This window comes from Dermacentor silvarum, chromosome 7, assembly GCF_013339745.2.
Source record: "Dermacentor silvarum isolate Dsil-2018 chromosome 7, BIME_Dsil_1.4, whole genome shotgun sequence".
Classification (NCBI taxonomy): Eukaryota; Metazoa; Arthropoda; class Arachnida; order Ixodida; family Ixodidae; genus Dermacentor; species Dermacentor silvarum.
Window position 1 is genome coordinate 120,412,175 of NC_051160.1, and position 21,163 is coordinate 120,433,337.

General features: G+C 47.4%; 1 long non-coding RNA gene across 2 annotated transcripts; it reads left to right on the forward strand.

Annotated features, from left to right (window-relative positions):
• Positions 1 to 1,106: 1,106 nt before the first annotated feature.
• On the forward strand, positions 1,107 to 20,762 carry LOC125946560 (uncharacterized). 2 transcript variants are annotated; one of them, XR_007467663.1, is made up of 3 exons: positions 1,107 to 1,254; positions 8,037 to 8,110; positions 20,596 to 20,762. It is a non-coding gene; the product is annotated as an uncharacterized LOC125946560 (long non-coding RNA). The 2 variants fall into 2 exon arrangements; XR_007467662.1 differs by lacking the exon at positions 20,596 to 20,762 and adding an exon at positions 15,747 to 15,924.
• Positions 20,763 to 21,163: the final 401 nt, after the last annotated feature.

The window sequence follows — 21,163 nt, forward strand, 5'->3', positions numbered from 1 at the left end:
ATAGGGTTGCGAGTATAGCAAAAAAAAAATTGTAATATTGAGTGTTGCTTTAGGTACTTTCTCGAGCTGTCACATTACGCGGGAACTCGTGTTTTTCACGAAAACATGTATTTGATATAAGCAGTCGTACAACAACAGTATACAACTTTACAAAAAAAAGCCGCACCTAAATTTTATTAGGCAAGTCGTCCAAATGGCCTCTATCACCACCATACATACGCATGTCTCATCGGAGATGCAAGAACAATCTGTAAATAGCGCAGTAGTCTCATATATAACGGACTTTCTAAACAGTGCGGGAAAGGTTGAACCTGCCTTTCTGTAGAATGGCATGTTGCATGGGAATGAGACAGTTGATACTTTTTCAGCTCCCTCAAGTGTGCCGTCACACTGTTATTATTTTCGATCAAAACAATAAAGCTAGAACGTCGAAGTATTCATATTGACAGTAACTTTAGCATACGCCGAAGAGGATGATGGCGAAAGCCTGCGCGGTAACGAACCATTCAATAAATTACTTGACATTCTTATTCGAATGCGTTGTTACGTCTTATTACTTTATATTCTGCTACCAAAGCTCGTGAATTCTAGTGCCCTAATTACCCTAATGAACTGTGCTTAAATACCTTCGTCCTAATTAACCACAATGGTCGCGGGTTCAACTCCCATCAGGGAACGTGGGTTCGATTCCCACCGAAGGTGGTGGGTTTGAGTGCCTGAATTAACTATATCTTAATTACCATTATGTTCATTGCATGATGAGTGGCATCGGAGCCAGCTGTGGAAGAAGACGAATGCGCGAGCAGTGGCACGAGCGCATCTCTGTGACCACGTGACTTTTTGTAGTTTTCGTTTAGTCGCCGCGTTGTCGCTCGAGGACCGTGAGAGTCGAAAGAACTATGAGGCGTATAAGGCCTTTGCCTTAATAATGGCACTAAGGTGAATACACCGCGGCTGGTACGGTTTCCAGAGCGGTCATTGTATACCTAAAACAGCGATACAAATGCAGTTGTGTACAGTTTCACAAGTACTGCAAAGCTAATTTTGTCGAAATATAATCAGTACTGAACGTTACAATCATATCTAATAATTTCTATTTTAGGCTCTTCGTACTCATCAGAAAGTTTGGATTCGTTATCGGAGTTTCGAAAGGCGCACTTTGGGACATAAGCACACCTGCATGTATGATGAAATACGCACCCAGGGAACGAGATCTTATTTAATTACCCAGCATTATGAGGTTGATTCGAGATGGTAAGTGTTTTCATCTTTTTGGGAGGGACGCTCCCAGGCCTTAAACTTTATTTTTCATCGTATGAAAAAAAGTTTACCACATGCTATATCAAAACTATAGTTACCCGTGCTTTCTAAGGCATATTGGACAGTTGCATGCGATGCAACTGAAACGGAAGCACAGCGTGCTAAGGTCGAAAGCTCCCACGCGTTGAAGCTGAAGAACCTCTCTGCGAAATCAGTACGTGAGACGGTGGTTTCAAGCAGCGAACATGAGTCCGACGCGCATCGCGCAGAGACCATGAGAGCCTCTGCGTTAGAACCTAACGAGCTCGTTCAAAAAACTATTTCCAGAGCGGGCGTTTACAAGCAGCGAACATGAGCCGGAGGCGCAGTGAACTGAGATCGCACGCGTGTCCGAGTTAAAGCCGAATGAGCAAGCTGCAAAACACACTAGTTGCAGAAAGAGCGGTTTCAAGCGGGGAGCGCGAGTCAGAGGAGTAGCACGCTGAGACGGCGAAGATCGAACATGCGTCCGCGTTTGAGCCGAGTGACATCGCTGTGAAAGCGGTACTTCGAGTAACTACAAATTCAAGCAATGATTTAGATACACGGTATTCCGGAATCGGAAGCACCGGAGCCGCGAAGGTGCCTAGCAGGCGACACCTCGACGAAGCGCAAGCGCAGGAAACTCTAGAGAGAGCGCTCGAGAATGAAACCATAGACGAGTCGTTTGTCGCGACCACGGCAGAGAGGCTAGAGATAACTGTTTCCACCATGTTGGCCCAGCGAAACGACGACACTATAGTACAAAACATCCAATGGGAGCTTTCGAGAGGAAGGCGTTGCAATGCGGCGAAATTGTCTACAACGCAAGGGAGCCGAGTCCGGTCAGCTAATCGTGCCTGAGCCGTATCACCAGGATATGATGAGTCCGTGGTCCGAGGAGCGAGGAGCGAGGTGCCGCGATTGAAGGGAAACTGTGGGGACATGCGACACGTGTGAGCGTGTGGACAAGCCAGCGGATCAAGTGGAAGCGCCACTAAAGCTAGTAGTACGCGTCACTACACAGCCCTTTCAGCGGCTCGTAGACGATCCAGTCGTAGTGAAGGGCGTCCCCCCCTTCCCCCTACGCTCCCCCTGGAGCGTTGCGCGTGATGGAAGACGGCGCGCTTCCTTCCCGTTTGCCTTCCTTCCTTGTGTGCACGAAATTAGGCTGCGATCGCAGGCTCACCCTCGTACGCTCTCCCTCGCACATACAGCATACGGCACGCGGCGACGATGTTATCGCCCTTCGACTTTATACGGAACCTCACAGCGACAGTGACGACGTCGCCGACGGCAGAAATCCGCCTAGTGTCCATATAATTGCTATTGCAATGAAAGGTCATTCATCCGCCAGCGCCGTATTTCTAAAGTCCAAAGAAAGGAACGTCAACCCAGGAACGTCGGTAATTTAAAAGTGAGTACCGGTCGTTACAAAAGGAAGTACTGCTACTTACTGGCATAGTTAGTGTCTCGCACGTTATCTACGCACATTCACCCCTACTCACACGGAAACGTATGCCCACTCTATCACTAACGTATCAAGAATAAGCGAATGGACGCACACTTGAATCAATGCACGGAAGCATGAGTGACGGCGACTACATCGACAACGCACGGATGTCCGAAGCTGAACGCTTCGTCACGCCCCACAAAGTAAACGGGTAACTAGCGCTAATACGTCTTTCCTACAAGCGATCACAAGGTATCGAGCACACACGTTCCCAGCCTGGAGAGCATCGAGAACAAATCTGTCGCAACTGAGCACAACCGCGAGCAATTAAGCATAAAATAAACAATCAGATATTTATCGCACCGATGAACTTTACTGCATGGGTCAGATACATGACAAGCCGCTGCTTCAAAGTGCTTGCCAAATAAAGACCAAAGAGTGAAACATACTGATCGTGACTTAATTCATAAGCGGAACGTTTCAACAGCGTGCCCTAGCCCAACTTTTCTACTTTGCTTGGCCCGCTTTTAGTAGAAGTACCGTATATGCTGCTTGCTCCGTTTGGACAAGGCGTAATGAGTTCTAAACGCGCTTACCTGAGCTCTGAAGCTGTTGCCAAAGCTTCGTGTCTTCCAGTCACTACCTGCGATACCCTTCGAAACAAACGTTTGCGGAGGCGCCCCGGCCGTCATGGGCGTACATTGTATACACGGAGGAAACGGAGGTAGCTCAGGCAAGCAATGCACGCGTCACCACGTGATCGAAAATGGCCGTACCCACAGATGACCATGAAAAGGTTTTATAGACCATAACTTTTAGCGGCTGTAGGCGTCCGCCATGTTTTTATTATGATGATGATGATGATGATGCCGAGGGAACTGCGGAAACGGTGCGGCCATCAGCGTGCCACAAAGCGTTTGGGGCTGTCAGTCACCTGGGATGGCTGGTTCCCAAGGTGCTGCAACCTCCTTGTCGTACCTGAATAGCGGTAATCGCGTCTTCTTTAATGCAATAACATTTGAGATCACAGATATGTGAGCACCCTGCAGAGCACCCTGCGGCGCCGTCTGCTTCAACAGAGCTGTATAGGCCTCTTGCGCTTGAGTTTGAGGTATAGTAGCGGCGCCTGGTGGCTACAAGAAAAGTTCGTTGGGTATTACAAGCTTGGGTAGTAGTGAGCCCTGGCAGTAGCGAAGCCCGCTTCTAGCCTGCGTTTTGTGTCGATTCTAATATTTTTCTGCCCTGTTGTGATTGCGAAAAGGCTTGTCGCTTGTCACAGACCACTCTGCCAGCTGGCCGTAGCCTAGTTTTACGAAAACGGACTCTCCGTATGCCGTGGGACGTAATGCTGGAAGCAGAAGGAATTGGAGAGGTTCATCCAACCGAGAGACCTAGCTAAGCCTCAAAAAAGCGACACTCATTATTGCTGCGTCGTGGGCTGCCACGAGCAAGAAGTCCTGAATCCCAACATCTGATTCTACTGTTCTTTTTTTCAATGCCTCACGCAGCGGAGCGTCGGACGCGCTGGATAACTTCCCTACCCCACTACGAGCAGCACAGGTTAGAGAGTTAAATGTGATCATCCTTGACCTGAAGCCAACACGTAAAGGTAGCGCAGCAAGGCAGTATTGATTACAGCACATCGATGTTCGAGCGCTGTCATTAAAGGCTACGTCAACCGAGCAGCGCACGAGCTCGCGCTGCAGCGCGATTAGCACGCACGTTACTGCGAGCTCATATTATGCATTGCATCAGTTATTCATAAGTAGCTAAAGGGACCAACGGTCGCTACTACAGTGCAGACATGATTACTTGTTTAGCGGCATGTAGTAAACAAAGATTGCAGGAGGCCCGCCCGAGCGTTGCGCTCGTCGTGCGATCGAGCAGTTTGTAGATCGCGGTGTGCCGAAAGACAGCTGCCAGCGCAGCGGGTACCGGTGTGCGCTCGAGCCGCTCCGTACACATAATGTGTGATTATCGCTGCTGTGAATTCACTTATTGGGCGTATTTCCTCGTGTTTGTGCGCCTGAATCTAGCAGCGTGCAAACCTTACCTGAAGTTCAACTTGCTACGCGACTCGCTTCACTTGCGATTGACACCACGCTTACACTTCGCCGCTTATTTTTTTAACGGCGTACACGAATTTGGCGTTGCATAATTTCTTGCCTTTAGGCAGCGTGCCACCCCTGAACAAGTCTTTGGCGGCCGATATTCCCTGCAAGCCGTGGAACAACACAAGCGAAAGTGGCGGGTCCATATTGTAAACATGCTTTCCGAAACAAACGCCCGACCTTGGTACTACCTGCCCGGGGCAGAGGGCGCTCTTTAGCATCATTTTCGTAGCGCCCCCTGGACAAAGCAGGACCTCTATAGCGTCGTCTGCTTCACAGCCGTTTTGACGTCGTACGCTACACGTTACCCTGATTTTTTAAAGACGGCTGTCATAATGGTGCCGCACGCGCTAGCGCCATACATTGTAGTGCATTTTTAGCCTGATTTGACAGCTGGATCGTCGAAGCTCTTTTCATACCACGATCGGCATGAGTACAAAATTGGAGTTCCAATCCATGTTGTTCAGGTGGCTTGCCAGCGAAGCTGTGGTATCACCTGATCCGACTGGCCACTGAGCCCTGCTGAGCCTGAGCACGACGCCGTGAGTGCCAATTGACGTTGCTGTTCCTTTCGTCGCTCATGGTATTCGAGCTCCTCTTCGGAAGTCCTCACTCCCGAAGAGCAGTCCCAACTCGCGTTGCCTTTTCACAGCGGTATCACAAGACAATTGAAATCATTTGCTAGGCGGGTTATTCTTTTACATATAAAGTTTAGTGACATCACTCCCAGCTTTGTATGCTACAGTTTCCGCTTCATGGCAACTGCAGCTTATGCAACTGTAAACCGGTAAGCGCTTGCGGAAACCAGGAAATGCTTGCGTAAACCGGTAAACCGTTTACCGGGAAACGATCGCGGTGAACGCTATGCGCGAAGGCGAGCTTCCTAGTTCTTTTTTTTTTTCTTTCCCCCGCACGGTCGGTGGCGCCGCTGCCCAGGATGCGTAGGGAGCCTACATGCAACGCCGTTTTAGGGTGGTGACAGCCTTTGTAAGGGTATTTGCCGCCGCCAGCTAAATTGGGGGGGGGGGGTTAAATCTGGGGCACAAAATGGCGAAAGACCTGCCGACCGACCACATTTCCCACAACCCTTGGTGACGTGAAATTAATTAACTTCTTTTAATAAACTTTCGCCTCAGCAGCCAGAGACAAATGGCGCGTCTGAGCGCCGTACACGGCACGTCTACGTTTTAGTTAAACCGACTAGTAAGGACAGTCTTTATTACAGCCCACTTCGAAAAACAACTTTATATATTATGTACAACTGGAAGGCCACTACAATGCTTAATGCAGTTCACATTCTTGGCGTGGGATAATACTACCACAAGCACGCCATCGTGCCTTGTAACTTAATGCTTTATATGTGTGGCATGGCGTGCAATAGAAAAGTAAGTTTGATGTGTTAAAATAAAAGGAAAAGGCAACTAGTATATTAAAGATGTATACAGGTTTCTTGAGCGCATTGGCGCAAAACTAAATTAAAGAACTTTAATAGATCGCGTGCCAACATGAGTACATCAGAGCGTGACAAAAAAAAGGCCGAAAAACTGGGGTCCGAAATGGCTACCCACCAAAGTTGGCGGTAAACAGCGGTCAAAGTGTTGGTGTTGTCACAACCCTAAAACAGCCTTGAATGTAGGCTCCCTAAGGACGCGCGGAGGCGAACGCCATCTGGTGGTGCTGTACGGAACCCAACGGTGGACGCAGCGCGCGCCTTCCGCTGGGATTGGTTGAATTGTCTGCCGGGGCTGTAGACGAAGAAATCTCTGGATCCTAGTCATATACAGCTTCGCTGTCATAAAGCTATTTTATAAGTTTTGCACGCTGCACGGATTCGTAGGGAAAGCTTTAGTAGCTACTACGTGTTTGCGAAAGACATTGACACGAAGCAAGTATGAGCAAGATATCACACTGACACTAGGGACACACTCAGCAACATCACCATTTAGCGGGCCAGTGGAGTGTGTACGAAATATAACCATTACATTTTATATCGCGTGTGCAGCCAGCTACGGGCGCTTTATATTTTCTCTTTCACTGTCAGTAGAGAATACACAATAATATGCATATCCATGTATGACATCGCTGATGGGGGCACCAGCTCGGTTAGTAACGACTTAACATGCTTCTGTTGCAGCTGAGTGTGAGCATCGTAGCATTATAGCCGTTCAAGCACCGACGACGCATGGCGCCAAAGAAATTAAAAAAAAAATCAAGTGATGCATTGACGCGTGCGCAGTTCCATTTCTGTGCACGGTAGTCAGATGCTGGTTTCTCTTTTTGGTGGCAACGTGTACTCGAATGCGGCTCGTCCATGTACATGAAAAACACACGACCCAAACGGTCAAGTTCCGTCCAGTCTTGTTTATTTGGCATAACGGAAAAATCGGTTCACAAGTTAGGGAGTCAACACGCGCACTCGAACACTATCTGCTTACTTTTCTTTCGTATTCAAAACAAAGTTTTGGTATGTGTTCACCTCCGTGGGCTTTCCGTTTGGAAAGCCAACCGAGGAAAACCAAAATAAGGACGCTGAAAGGTCTGAAAACGTTATCGCAAGCCCGCAGTGCGGGAAGGCAAGACGCGCACTATCACCTAGTTCACGACAACACAACAAATACCCCCCTGAGCATGCTAGCTGGGCAAGGTATTTTCCTTTTTAAAACCATCATCTTATAGATTGAATGCGCTCCACGGAAACACAAACTTCTTGTGTCTCCGTGAACGTCGATCGCAGGGCTCTTGCACGAGCACCTTCCTCGTTCGCTGGTTATCGGTGCCGCCAACGACGTCCACAGTGTCGCTCGAACGTGTACATGCTTTTGTACATGCCGTTCATCAGGTGAGGTAAAAGCATGTCTAAAGCAAACACCTCAGCAGATACGGAAACAGTGTCTCAAAACACAATGTTTGAACACGCATCGCAAGTGCCACAATTTCTCCCCACTCCCGCAGTCATGCCCGCAGTCCTCACCAGAAGACAGCGCCAGTGTTTAAAACCGTGTTACCTATCTTCTGATGCTCTACTACCGTTAATTCTTTTTTCTTCCCCGGCTTAAACTATGCTCGCGGTAGATGTGCCCTGCTTGGACAGCTGCAGAGACTCATCTTTAATATATATTTTGCTACATACCCTTATTTTCACTTTATAATAAAACTCTTGGTGTGTGCGAATCTGATATGAATGCACATTTCAGGAGAAGCCAGCAAGCCTACGCAATTCTGTATCAAAGCAAAAGTGGACCTATAATGCGGCTCATGCAGAACCAAGGTAGTGTTGAACACTGTGCCTTTTCCATGTTTTCATCGTATAAGAACGCAAACACTGAAATCCTAAATATACATTATGGAGAAACCTTTTTCCCATATTAGTACATTAAACTGTTAGAACAAGAAAACCACCAGTAACGTTAACAGCGGTCTGTCGAATCATAAAAAAGCATGCAATAAAGAAAAACAATTCTATTGTGGCCTAACGGTTAGAGCATCGGGCTGCTTCTCTTTGGGACACAAGTTCAAATTCCTCCACGGGACGCACTTCATTTATTTTAAACGTGAATGCGGATCTACTGGACGAGAAGCAGATCAGCGACCAACCGTCGACCGCCCTACCAACCAACCGATCGAGGCGACAGCATGGAACGGTAGACAAAGAAAGCTTAGCTTTATTATAGAACACGAAACATGCGTTCAAATTCCCTCCGTTTTCAGAGGCAAGCTTACGCCGCGAATACGCTTGTCTCTAGGCCACTGGGCGATGCAGAGAGTCGGCTGTCGTGCGCGCCGCGAACAGTTTTTACCGACATCAGTTATAAACCTGCCACTCTTTATTGATGATGATTTCTAATCACATACCCTTTAAATAGGGGCGGCTAGAAATAGTCACCTAACCGTTGTAAGTCATTTAGGTACTATGTCAGCTGCCTCTAGCACTGGCCACCTACTTTATTCTGTAACGTTAGCTTTGACGCATTCGATATTGGCCAGATGTCTCAATTTCCTTTCCAGCAATACAATAAACAGCTCTTGCTTAGGTGCACCGCTGACCTGCTGATATTCCTATCAGTCTTGAACCCCAATGCCTTTGAAAGGTGGACACTCCCCATCGCTCTGGCTCAGTGAATAAGCTAGCATTCCAATAAAACGTGCGAGTTGGCTCAGGATTTTTCCTATAGCATGCAGATGCATCATTCATATGCGAACATTTGCTCATTTGCGTTGTTGTCTTCAGGTCTCAAAAACAAAGCTAGTGACATTACTGTTATTGAACACATTTTGTTGTACTGTGATTCGAAGGGCAGAAGTCTAGTTCTTCAATATTACTGCTAGTACGATTATACTGCATAATATTGCGATTAGTATTCCTTGCGAACTTCACCTGACTTGTGGTATGTACTACCGACCAAAAAATTTACGGACAACGGGATCTCAGAAAACTCTAAATATCCCGGCAGTCACTTAAAGTAGCCAGTAAAATTGTCGTTTGCATATTCCAGTAAAGGCTGGAAATGGGAATACCAGGCTGCGTTTTGAGGCTGCGGAGATATTGGGCTTTTCGTCAGATCCCTTGGTCTGTAAATTTTTTGGTCGATAGTACCTAACCACATATACATAGCCAGTGACCGAAATTGTATAATTGATAGGGCCACTATGTCGTCCGCCTGGTTTAGCTCCGTGACCACATGTTGCACCAGCTGCTTACGTGAGGCGTCAGGTTGAAATTAAAGCGTTATCATCGCTTTTTGTATTCCCTTAACGTATCATGAGAACTACAACGGAGATAGAAAGAAGTAATGCTGTATTCCTGAGTTGATTTCAACTAGCTCTTTCTCTTTTTATCTTTCCTAGGCGATTTGTACGAAGTATTCCCAACATACCTTACTGCACCGCTCCAATAAACCAGCTTCTATGCCTTCTTTCTTGAGAACATTGCCTTGCAACTTCCTGCTTACTTTATCGTCATCTTTCTTCGTATCTACAAATACTATGAATAATTGTCTGCACTAGCTATTGTAATCTCAATATGCTCATTTAGTAGAAAAACATTGTCGTATAAGCATTAGTGAGACCAAAATCTGTTCTCTAGTTCCTTCATTTATAAACCTCGCGCTCACAACAGATTTCTGGCTGTCTTTTCATGGTTGCATTCAGCTGTTCGCGCAGAAAGATTCGACATGAAATACTGTTCAAAAGACTAATGAAGTGTTGTCTCTGAAAACACAGACGTATTTTGATCCAAATTTTAGAACGGTATTCGCACTTCATTCTTGGCTTGTGAATAATAAAATTTAAAGGTGTTTTCATTTCATCTTTTTGTTTGGGTCATGAAAATTTCTCGCCTCAGATTGCCAATATTGCTTTGTGATCGGTGTACTGCAACACGACAGGCAGAGGGTTCTGCAAAGCCGGCGATGAAATAGGTGGTTTTTGTAAGCCTGTGCATCAGTAGGGGGGGGGGGGGTGGCACGGTTTACCTGCGCTTAAAAGTGCCGCATGCCGGGATGGCTGAAGTTGTGTAACTGGTTGAAAAGGCTGCGGTGATGCAGAGAAGACACATATGGTCTGATTTGTCCGGCGCATATGTCGCAGTAGAGAGTGTCCATCAATCCAGGGACGGCAACTTCGTGAAGTCGAAGAGAAGAGCCATTCTCGAGTAGCTGCTGGTGTTCGGCGTCCGTTTTCTGAGCGTCGGCAAGGGCATAAGTCTTCACGAGTAGCAACTCGACAGCATATATACGCGGGAGAGTGCGTCGGCGACCACCTTATCTTTGCCGCTCATACGCTGGATGTCTGTGGTAAACTGGTCGATTAAAGGACACTTGATTCTGCTGGACCGGTGGAAGTTCTGGTTTTTCGCGGCGTTGGGAGAAGGCGTAAGTGATAGGTTTGTGGTCGGTGTAGATGGTGCAGTGCTGTGCATCGAGGATGTGGCGAAAGTGCTAGACCACCACGTAGATAGTAGGAAGCTCTCTATAGTAGGCTGGCCAAGTCGTCTCCCCACGAGGCCGAAGTTACATCGGCGATGCTGCGGGAGGACGAGGATGTCTTTGCGCTGGAGAGCGTCTTCTAAAAGAACGCGAACGGATACCAGTTTTTGTCCAGGTGCTGCAGGTGGAGGCTTCAACAGTGGTGCTAGAGGCATCGGTGAGGAGCGCCGAGCCTCTCTCATCCGAAGCCTCTGGCTTGGGACTGAGAGAGCAGAGTGACGTTGCATAGGAGCAGTTTTGCAGTCTTCGAACGCTTGTGCTAAATGTGGTGTTCAAGTGACAGATTGGTTTGCCTCGTAGGCAAGCCACCGCGTCGTGGAGAGGGGCCTGATATGTGGCCGCTTTATGCACGAATCGTCTGTAAAAGTTGAGCATGCCAAGAAAACGGCGGAGGTCGTTTGTTGTGGTGGGCCGAGCGTAGTATTTAAAGGCCAGGATGCGGTCAGGCAAGAATCTAGTACCCTCTGAAGAGATTTGTTGGCCAAGGAAGATGGCGACGGGGGCGCCAAGCGTGTTCTTCTGGACGTTGATGAGTAAGCCGTGGTCGACGAGGCGCTCGAAAATTTGGTGAAGGTGCTCGCAGTGGTCCTCCTCGTTGAGAGATAGGGCCAGAATGTCGTCTAGGTAGACGAAGCAGAAGTGTAGGCCGCGGACGACGTCGTCGATGAAGCGTTTTTAGGTTTGTCCCGCGTTGCGGAGGCCAAAACTCATGAAGGGAAATTCAAATAAGCCGAAGGAAGTGATGATTCAGGCTTTTAGGACGTCATGAATGTGCGTGTAGGCCTTTACGAGGTCAACAACTGAAGAGGCGGTGCTTCCGTGTAAGCGGTGCGCAAATCCTGTATATGGCGACGGGAGATCTGTCGGGGATGGTGCGGGCGTTGAGGGCACGATAATCTCCACAGGGTCATGGGCCGTCGGTCTTCTTTGGCACCACATGAAGCGATGAGGCCGTAAGCTCCTTTCGTGCGGCGGGAAATTCCTTCGCAGAGCATGGCTTCAAACTCGGCTTGGGCGATTCGCAGGTGGTCCGGAACTAGGCGATGGGTGCGGCAGGAGACCGGAGGGCCGGAGTAGTACAGATATAGTGGACGGTTGTGTGGCGCATCTCTCGAGGACGCCCACAACGTCAAGTCAATTCGGGGAATTCTGCGAGGAGGGCATGGTACGGCGATTGATTTTGAAGGCAAGCACCTTAATGCTGGGTTGTTGGGTGGTCGTAGGCTGGCCCGGCGAGGAGAGCCCTGCTGTGGCGTCAGTAACTCGGTCATGTCGGCAGTCTGTAGGAGATTGCAGTATGCCAAGAAGTCGGACCCGATGATTGACTGCAACGTCGGCGATGACGAAACTCCATGGAATTTGGCGGCGTAGGTTTTTGAGGTTCATGTTTAGGCGGAGCGAGCAGTAGGTCTTAATGCTCGAGTGACTGGAAGCACTTAACTTAACCCTTTGTTGGTCACTGGGACATATATGTCCTGCCTGGAACCACAAGCGAAAGCTGCCCCAAGTGCGCAGAGGGACGTATTTAGCCCCACAGAAACAGGTTGCGCCATCTCTTAGAAGATAAAGCAACTGTAATTTAAAGTTTTTATTTGAATTGGTAGGTTTCACTAACAGTTCGAGTTGTTTTGCTTTTTTTTTTGGCTGTAGTCACTCTTCAAGCGCGTGAATTTCGTTGCTCTTGCGCCACGAATAAGTTGACCGGTAAGCGCAAAAATTACTTCTTGCACTCCAGTAATGCAGTTCGATCAATTGTAGACAGGTTTGGCATGAGACTGAGCCATTGTTTTCAGCTACCTGCAAATATGCGGAACACAGTGGTTGAAGACGACCAGTACAACTGCAGAAATGGCATGAAATACCTGTTCTTTCCGGCAATACTGTACAGACAGCTCTTCAATGGGAGGAGCTTTCGCAAGGGTCGGCGCAGTCTAGTATATCACAAGAGAACAATCAAGAACTGCTGAATTATGACAGCGGTGCTAACAGACGTTTGGTTCAACGGGCAGGGGCACTACCCGTGCGCCACCACTACGCGCAAAAGGTGCCAGTGGTGCTAAAATACTTCGCAGGAAACATGCACAATGCTTGTGTGTTGCATTGCATTGCATTGCATTGCTTGCTTTCAACCCTTCCATAAGAAGCCGTATATCACCCCAGAGCCTGAAACGATGAAGCCCAAAGTGTGCAGAGGGACAACGTGTGTCCCACTTTCGCTCATGGCCTCAAGTTATCTGTGGGACATGCGTTGTCCCGCAGATTTTTATGATAATATTCGTGTAAAGGAATTTTTTTGCTGTTCTTCCATGTGGTACAGTTCATTTGGGGAAAGGTATAGCTGAAACTATGAGTAGATTTCTCGCGCCTGACAAAGGGTTAAAGGACGTGCAAGGGCGATTGTCGGGAAGGAAGGCTCGTGGAAAGCAGCAAACGTCGGAGCCGCAATTGATGAGGAATCGCCGCTTAGTGACATGGTCGTTGACAAAAATGCGACGGCCGTTGCAGCTTCCCTGACGTCCGGGTGACCAAGGTGGTTGACATTTCCGGGCCCTGTCACCGAAGCGACGATGGTAGTAGCAGCGCCCCTTATCATTACGATGCGATGAGTCGGCGTTGCGGTCGTGGCTTTGGGAGCGGTTGCGGGGACGCGACAGCGGTCGTTGATTCAGGTACTATTGAATTGAGTTCAGCGGTCGGATGATGTCGTCGTTATAGCGCGCGAGGTCTGGTTGGGCTGTGGGGCGCCAACGGCATCGAATGTGAGTGGTGGCAATAATAGAGAGACTTCGACGACTCCGTCCGCGATATGGCTGAGCTGGTCCAGCGGTAGGTTCCGCTGAACCTGGAGCATGGGTTGTGCGCGTGACGGTAGGCGCTAGAGGCAAGTAATTCGCAGGAGGGAGTCGTCAACCCGCGTGTTGCCCGCAAGGGCACGCATACGGAGCAGGAACTGCGATCGCTTGCGGAAAACCGAGCTTTTCTTGCTGAAGTACTTCACGTACTTTGTGATCTTCTGAAGGTGAAAGCCGTCAGATAAGTTCCGTCGTCAGGTAGGTGCAAGTAACAATCGTCACCCGGAGGACTTGCGAGTATGTCCCGAAGCTCAGTCGCATAGCAAGAGTCCAGATGGGCGACGACGTAGTCGTAGCGCGTCTGATCCTGGGTGATGCGTGCCAGGGAAAACTGCGCCTCTACTTGTGCGAAGCACACTTCCTGCGAGTCTGTCCGAAACGGTGGAAGCATCGCCGCGATGCGACAGACGTCTGGGTCGGCGACGGCCGCACTGGTAGCAGCGCCTGCGTTGAGGCGACCGCTGAAGCGGAGCTTTGGGGGGCGTGGCCCAGGTGGGGCTGTGCGGAATCGTTCTGGATCCGCTGCTGCTGTTTCTGAAGTTGCTGCTCTTGGTTCTGAATCAGCCGTTGCTGGGCCAGCAGTTGCTCGTGAAGTTGCTGCCCTTGTTGGCGAAGAGCGGCTAGGGCTTCCTGGTCGGCCATGGCGGTGCGGTATGTCCGGTTTCCGGGGCACCAGATGCGGTAAAGCATGGCCTAAATGTTTCCAGTCGAAACACATTACAGCAACCGACCCCCATTGGTGTGCACACATATTTCATCTAGCTTGTTGGCAAGAGTGTTCTTACCTTCACCGGCACAATGATAAACACCGCCGTGGCGCGCAGACACAGCTGGAACGCCGAACCGTTTCGCCACACACTAATGAAAGCTTCGCTTACACCGATTGCCGCATCGCATGGGATTCGCAGATTTTTTAGCTATTTTTGTGCTTCCCACATTTCGCTTGTTCACTCGCTATACTTTTTAGAATGGCTGTATCACTGAGACCTGGAAAGCATCCTCAGTATTTGCAATAGTAGAACGAGGTGGTTGTCTCTTCAAGTTCTTCAAGAACTCACATATTCCCGCGGCCGCTTGGTCCAATATAGGGCCGGCCGCATGGCAGAGGAATGTCACAGAACACTTCAGTGGTGCAGGTGATGTACTGTGTATGGTGCGAACTAAAATACGAGAAAGGTTTAAGCTCCTCTGAAATTACAAGCCTGAAAATTTTGACCAACCTGGTTGGCACACACGCCGGCGTGGCCTGCCGTTATATTGAACACACGGAACACGTCGCACATATGTGGACGCACCCCCGTTGACATGCTTCCGACTTTTTTTTATCAGGTTTCGATTCTTTTCTTCCAGAAGCGGTTGCGCGACGCTCCCATGGAGCGCTTGTGGAAGTACAGCTTCTAGCAGTCTCTTCACTTGAGAGCCGAAACTGTGTACTTCTTGATGCGGACATGAACTAACAAGGGCATTCCGAAGGGCTGCAATCTCAATCTCTCAACAAAAAATGGTTGAGCAGAATACCTTGTAAATTGTGTCAATCATTTCGCCTACTGGTATGTCAGGACAGGACAAGAGCACCACGACAGCGTCCACAAAACGGTAGACTTTTGGGATTCCTAAGGGGTGCAGATTGGTGGCCAACACCCTGGTGAGGCGTGCCAAGTAACCGCCAGGAGTTCTGGGTATTTCGAGACACCCATAAGTTCCTACCTCCACCTAAAAATATGTCATTGCAAATACTCTTCAATAATATTATTTATTATATATTTGATATTCTAAAAAACTCTGCATATTGTGTGCATGTATGCAGATAATAAATACGAAGGTAAACAATGCGTGTTTTTGGATAATACACGCTTCAGCTTAGGTTTTCCGTTTTATTTATAACAAGTAGGCCCCTCTAACATGTTTTCGTTTAGTACACTAGAATACATATTGGAAACTTACTAGCAATATAATATTATAAAAAACTGTGTCCGTAACATATCTCAAGAACAGTCACCCCTCATTTTATGATACGGTGGACCCTTATGTTTAATTTATGAACTCTATTGTTATCGATTTATTTCAGGAACGCATGGCATTGAGTACACCTTGCTCTTTTGGCATCCTGTGGAACACTGTGCAGTTTTCAATCGGCCATATGAAGGCAAGGCATTTCGCAATATGTTACGCTTTTAAAGATTTGCCTGTAGTATACTTGCGCGGAATTATTTGTAGATAAATGTTGTATACTTGCTCCTCCTAATATTGTAGCTTATTTTGTTTAAGATTGTGTTTATGTGCGAAAGTATTTTCATTATTTATGTGTATTCCTAGCGTCCAACAGGACTCTGCAGACTTTCCACTGCATCTCATGTCATCTTTTTTGAAACAGAAACGCGCTCTGCAACAGTATTATCGTTTCTTCGTCAACAGAATTATATATTCACACTAACTTCTCCGATAATAATTTCAACAGCCTCTTCAGAACAGGTATTGAGGGCACTATCTAAGGTTTCTATCACTGGCGCTGGGAACAAATATAGGGGCTGTCTCACTGCAAGGTTCTACCTAGTTTATAGTATTCTATTCCTGTGCCGGGACCATGACATCGTAGTGAAGTTCTGGTGGTAGAAAACCGTCGCTGCTTCGACATCTTTAATATGCATGAAATTCCCACAAGTGCCTGATGTAATGGACTTCCTTAATTTTTTGTAGCATAGTCATATAATTTTATGAAGTGAACATGTTAATGCGATCAGTAGCACTGAAAAACGTAATGTGCCAGCTTATCATGGATTTTCGAAAAAAAAACTAGCTCATTCAGGAAGTTGATTTCTCAAGGACACCGGAAAAATGTTAGGGGCTATATGTCCACAAAATCTGAAGTTTGCGCTCAGTGCGAAAGTAATTGAGCGTAACTAAGCCCTCGTTTTCGGCGATTTAGAGGCCCGTTATATAAAATCGAAGAAATAACCCCAATTTACTCGCAGAACATAAAATGCCAGAGAGGCAGCGATTTCATTTGAGCAACAAATGAGGGAAACTCGAAGGCTGACAGGCACCGAAAGCTTTGAAATTAGTAGAAGTCCGTCACTTAATTACAGACAAATGACATTATTGCAGCTGCTCTAAGAAACAGCGTCACAGGAATTTGGGGTGTTGTTCTGCATGTTAGCACGCTTCTGCTACTTTTCTGTCATATTTTTCTTCTTCTGTACGCCCATAAGATATAAGTGGGAGTTGTGGTTGAAGTTATGCTTGCCGGCGTTAACAAAAAGATGAGCTCCATTTAACCCAAGTTCGGAAACTTTATATCCCCCGCCCTATGGCGGCCAACCAATGCTATTACCATTTTTTTATTTATTCGGAATTTCTGTTTAAGCGACTTTTGTTTATCCGGAGTCTTCTGTGCTTCATCAAAGTGTTAGTGGGCGCCTCTGCATGATTTCGACGTCGGTTAATCCGTGTATTTCAGTGCGAAGTCAGGAGGCCAAGGAATGGTGTAAGAGCAGCTATTCTACCACGCTCCTTAATATCGTTTTACATGTCTTGCAAACATGCTCCCTTCCTTTTGACGTGGATGTCATTGATAGCAATGCTTGCCAGAGCCGAAACACTTGATCACGAGCCGCAATGCAACATCGTAAGGCTGCCTGGTGCAGATGTCAAGTAAATATGATATAGTAAAAAAGAAATCGCCGCCATGATCGGGGAGGTTACTCAGACCACCTTGGTGGCGAAGCATAAATTGGGGAACATGGCTTAATGGACACGACATGTACGTCGCCACAAGTCAACATTCTGGCATTGGCAAAGCCATCTGATAAACCGGTTACTCAAGTATTTGAGCTTACATGGCTAGCAGATGGTATGTTGGTCTGTATTGACAATGAATAGGCGACATTTTGATTAGGCAATAGTGGAAAGACTGCATTCAGGTGAAAACACCACGCGTTCTGCCGGTGCCTACCTTGTTTTGTTTTTAAAGAGTAATTTATACAGATACTTATTTCACGTCATTTGTAAAAACGACCTTGTAAGGCCGTTTTTACTTTGTTGAGTGTTTCAATGTTTAGGATGTTGATCGAGATGAGTAGTTTGAACAATTCGGCCGAGGCAGTGCTGTTGGCCTTTTCAGATCTGCAAGCCTGCAGGAGTTAATTGCAATGTAGCTTAACATTTTTTTAGTGAATTTCAGTGTATAACAGTTCAGAATATTTTGTACTTCAGTGAGGAAAAAGATCAGTTTCGTATTTGACAGCAGGGTGGTCTTCACGGTTCTCTCGTCGTTCCTTCGCCGTCCGTTTAGGGTGCAAAACACAGTCACTAGTTTAAGAGTCGGTTCCCAGCGGTTGAGATGGCTCCAGGTTCATAATGGCCAGGCAGTATTTGTCGACATTATCCGGACAAGAGTGCGTTCCTGGTTATAAAAAATGTGAAACAATAATCATTGATGTACACATTGCTGAACAGTACGAGGCTTGTCCGATATACGGAAACACTTAAGTACCGACTACTACGAGCGAGGTCACGCGGCGTTCGTCACATCGCACCTTCACCAATTGTAGGGATGGGGACGTCGTCGTGAAAAGTGAAAGTTCATATAAAATACGTTTGTCGCGATACAAACAGGTACGATTACGAAACAGAATGGCTGAATGTCAGCTCTGGCAGCGCTTCGAAAAACATCTTTGGCACTGACAACATCATAGAGCATGTTATCGCGTTCAAACAAAGACCCCCTAACGATGGAAATGCAACAGACAATGTATGGACAAAAGTAACAAAGTAAATCTACTGTTTGCAGAGGATTGGTACATTTATAGCGTATCGTATTTAGGTGTCATTGTTTCAGGCCTTTGCAACAACCTGTTGTCTTTGCAATCCGGTAATGTGTTTTTTTATTCTTTCTTAAGTCCGCTCAGTTTAACAACATTTATTAACACCGTTTAACACCAGTTAAGTTTGTTCTTTGTCCTTGAAGTCTATTAAAGTCTCTTCAAGGTGATTATCGGCGTTGACAAATCAGGAGGCCGGTTGGAGGTAACAAGACTTGAAGATATACTGTAACCAAAATATTTACACAGTCAAATGCATAGTTAGCAAAAGAACACTGACGCAAAACATACAAGTAAACAGCGCCTTGCTCTTCTACTTTTTCTTAAGTAAGAGCCTAGGTAGAACCGTCACTACATACGACCAACCGAGGCTCACCTGTTCTACCACAAAGTGGTTACGGCCCAGACCAGCGTTGCATCGTACGGAGTTTAACTGATCAATCAGGTTTAGTGATTACAGCCTAGACTGAGAAACAAGCGCCTCGTCTTGATTGTTAGAGGTGAAAGAGACGAAGAACAAGGTTGGTAGGGCCGTTGGCCCATCCCACAGAAGCTGTTTCCATAGAGAGTTGAAAGTCTGTTGAGCCACAACCCGAATGGATGGGCTTACTCTTAAAATTAAATGCATTGGAAAACAACCATGTTTACCTTCTTCCTACAACTTCGTTTCCCTCTCCTATTTCCACATGAACAATGACGGCCTCAGCAAACACGCCCGGGACGCACGATGTATTGCTAGGTCATTTCAAAACTCGGTGGCATCCCTAGCCAACAAAGGCTCGGGAACTGGTGTCACGACACCGTGTATCGCAGTCCCCGCTCAAGGATTGTCCACGTGGCAAAATAATGACCGTTGGCGGTATCAAGACTCGGTGTTCTCAAGACGACGTTCTCCGAACGCGATCTTCGCATGCGCACCGCGCCTCTACGGCGCGCACTGCAAATTGCCACTGGACACCAGGCTGGCTCTCCTACACTCAAAACAATATCAACGTGGTTTCCGCACGGACGCGTAGGGGAGTGGACCCCCACTCCGTACACGGAACACGTGGTCAGCATCGCTAGGCCCCTCTAAACCTCGGCGGCGTCTCTAGCCAGCAGGGAACTCGGGAGCCGGCGCCACAACGCCGCATACAGCAGTCCCACTCGAGGTTTGTCTGCGTGGACCTATTATGACCATCGGAGGAATGCCAACCAAGTGCGCGCAAGACCGCGTTCTCCGATCTGTTTTACGCATCCGCACCGCGGCCCCCTCCCCCCCTTACCCCAGCGCGCGCCGCGGCTCGTCATCCTGCACCATGCACGCGGGCCGTCCGATCCCTCAAAATCGGAAACGGTTGCTGTCCGAACGCGTTGGGCAGTGTACCCCTCCCGATACACAAAACACGTGGACAACTCGCGGCACTGCGAACGTATATACAAAACAATCATGCAGCCAAACCCGCCCGTTCTGCACGTTTGAGAAACGAGCGGCCTAACAACACCTTTATAAAGATTATCAAAGCTGTATAAATGTGAGCCTCGTCTATGATTATTTATACAAGAAACACTAATGGGAGTAGTTAAATTTGAATTATCGTTCGTTGCCCGCAGCATGAGGTAATAAAGCGCTAACTTGGATCGGTTGTTATTTGTCTGAAAATAGAAAAAAACGAGTAACAGCGCAAAGAACGAATGTGCAGACTGAGACAGTCTGCACGTCCCGTTTTTTTAGCTGTTACTCATCTTTTCCTCATGAGGTGTTATGAATTTTAGAGCCACTCGGTCCTCATAATGCTCGGTCGTTTTACTGCTTAGGACCAGTTTGTTTCGCCTACTGGCATTCAACACGTGTTTGCTTTTGCTGATGTTAATATAAGTTTGACCCGCTACTAATATCGACAGAGCAGGGTGTTAGACGTTTACTTTTCTGACATAACATTATTTTCTACCAAGCCGTGTAGCATGAGTCACAGTAACAATGCGTAGGTATGTGGCCGAAAGTCACATGTTCGTGACAGTGCTCTACTTCTATAGCCCAGTGTTCTTACCCTCTGTTATATTTGGTAAGTGATCTTTATGTAGATTGATCTAATGGCACTTTGTTTTCTTTTTTAGGCAAAAATGAATGCGAGATGTGGGTTTGGGGTGACCACGTTCGAGGACACGTGCCCCAGTGTCAGCTAGCATATAGCGGCATTGCAGCGTACAATACCCTGTTTACACATGGCACTGCGGAAATCCGTAATCAGTAATTCCAGCAAATCTCCTTTGGTAGGTAAAGTGAGAGCTGGTATTTATGTTAAAATAAATATCAAGTTTTTATAGTATTTTCGTTGTCCGTTTTGTTCCGCATGTGCTAGGCATCTCTTTTAGTCCTGCTTTGAATATATTGTTACGGGGAGTTGTGAAGAAATGGCTTTATTTGCAGGAGATGGATGATGTTGACCGCGCAATCCGGCCTCCAAGCACTTCGTTCTTCCCTTCTTCCCAACTGCTTCTTGTATGTTCGTTACATCCCCCCCCCATCCAAGCAGACGAAGCCCGTAGCGCGAGTCAGGAAGGATCAGTAGGGTAAAAACGTTGCAGGCGAGCAATATTAGTCACCTGCGTTCTGCTTGATCGCCGGCCATTTCCCAGGAGGCGAGTTATTACTTAACAAAGTTCACCCAAACACTCTTGGCTG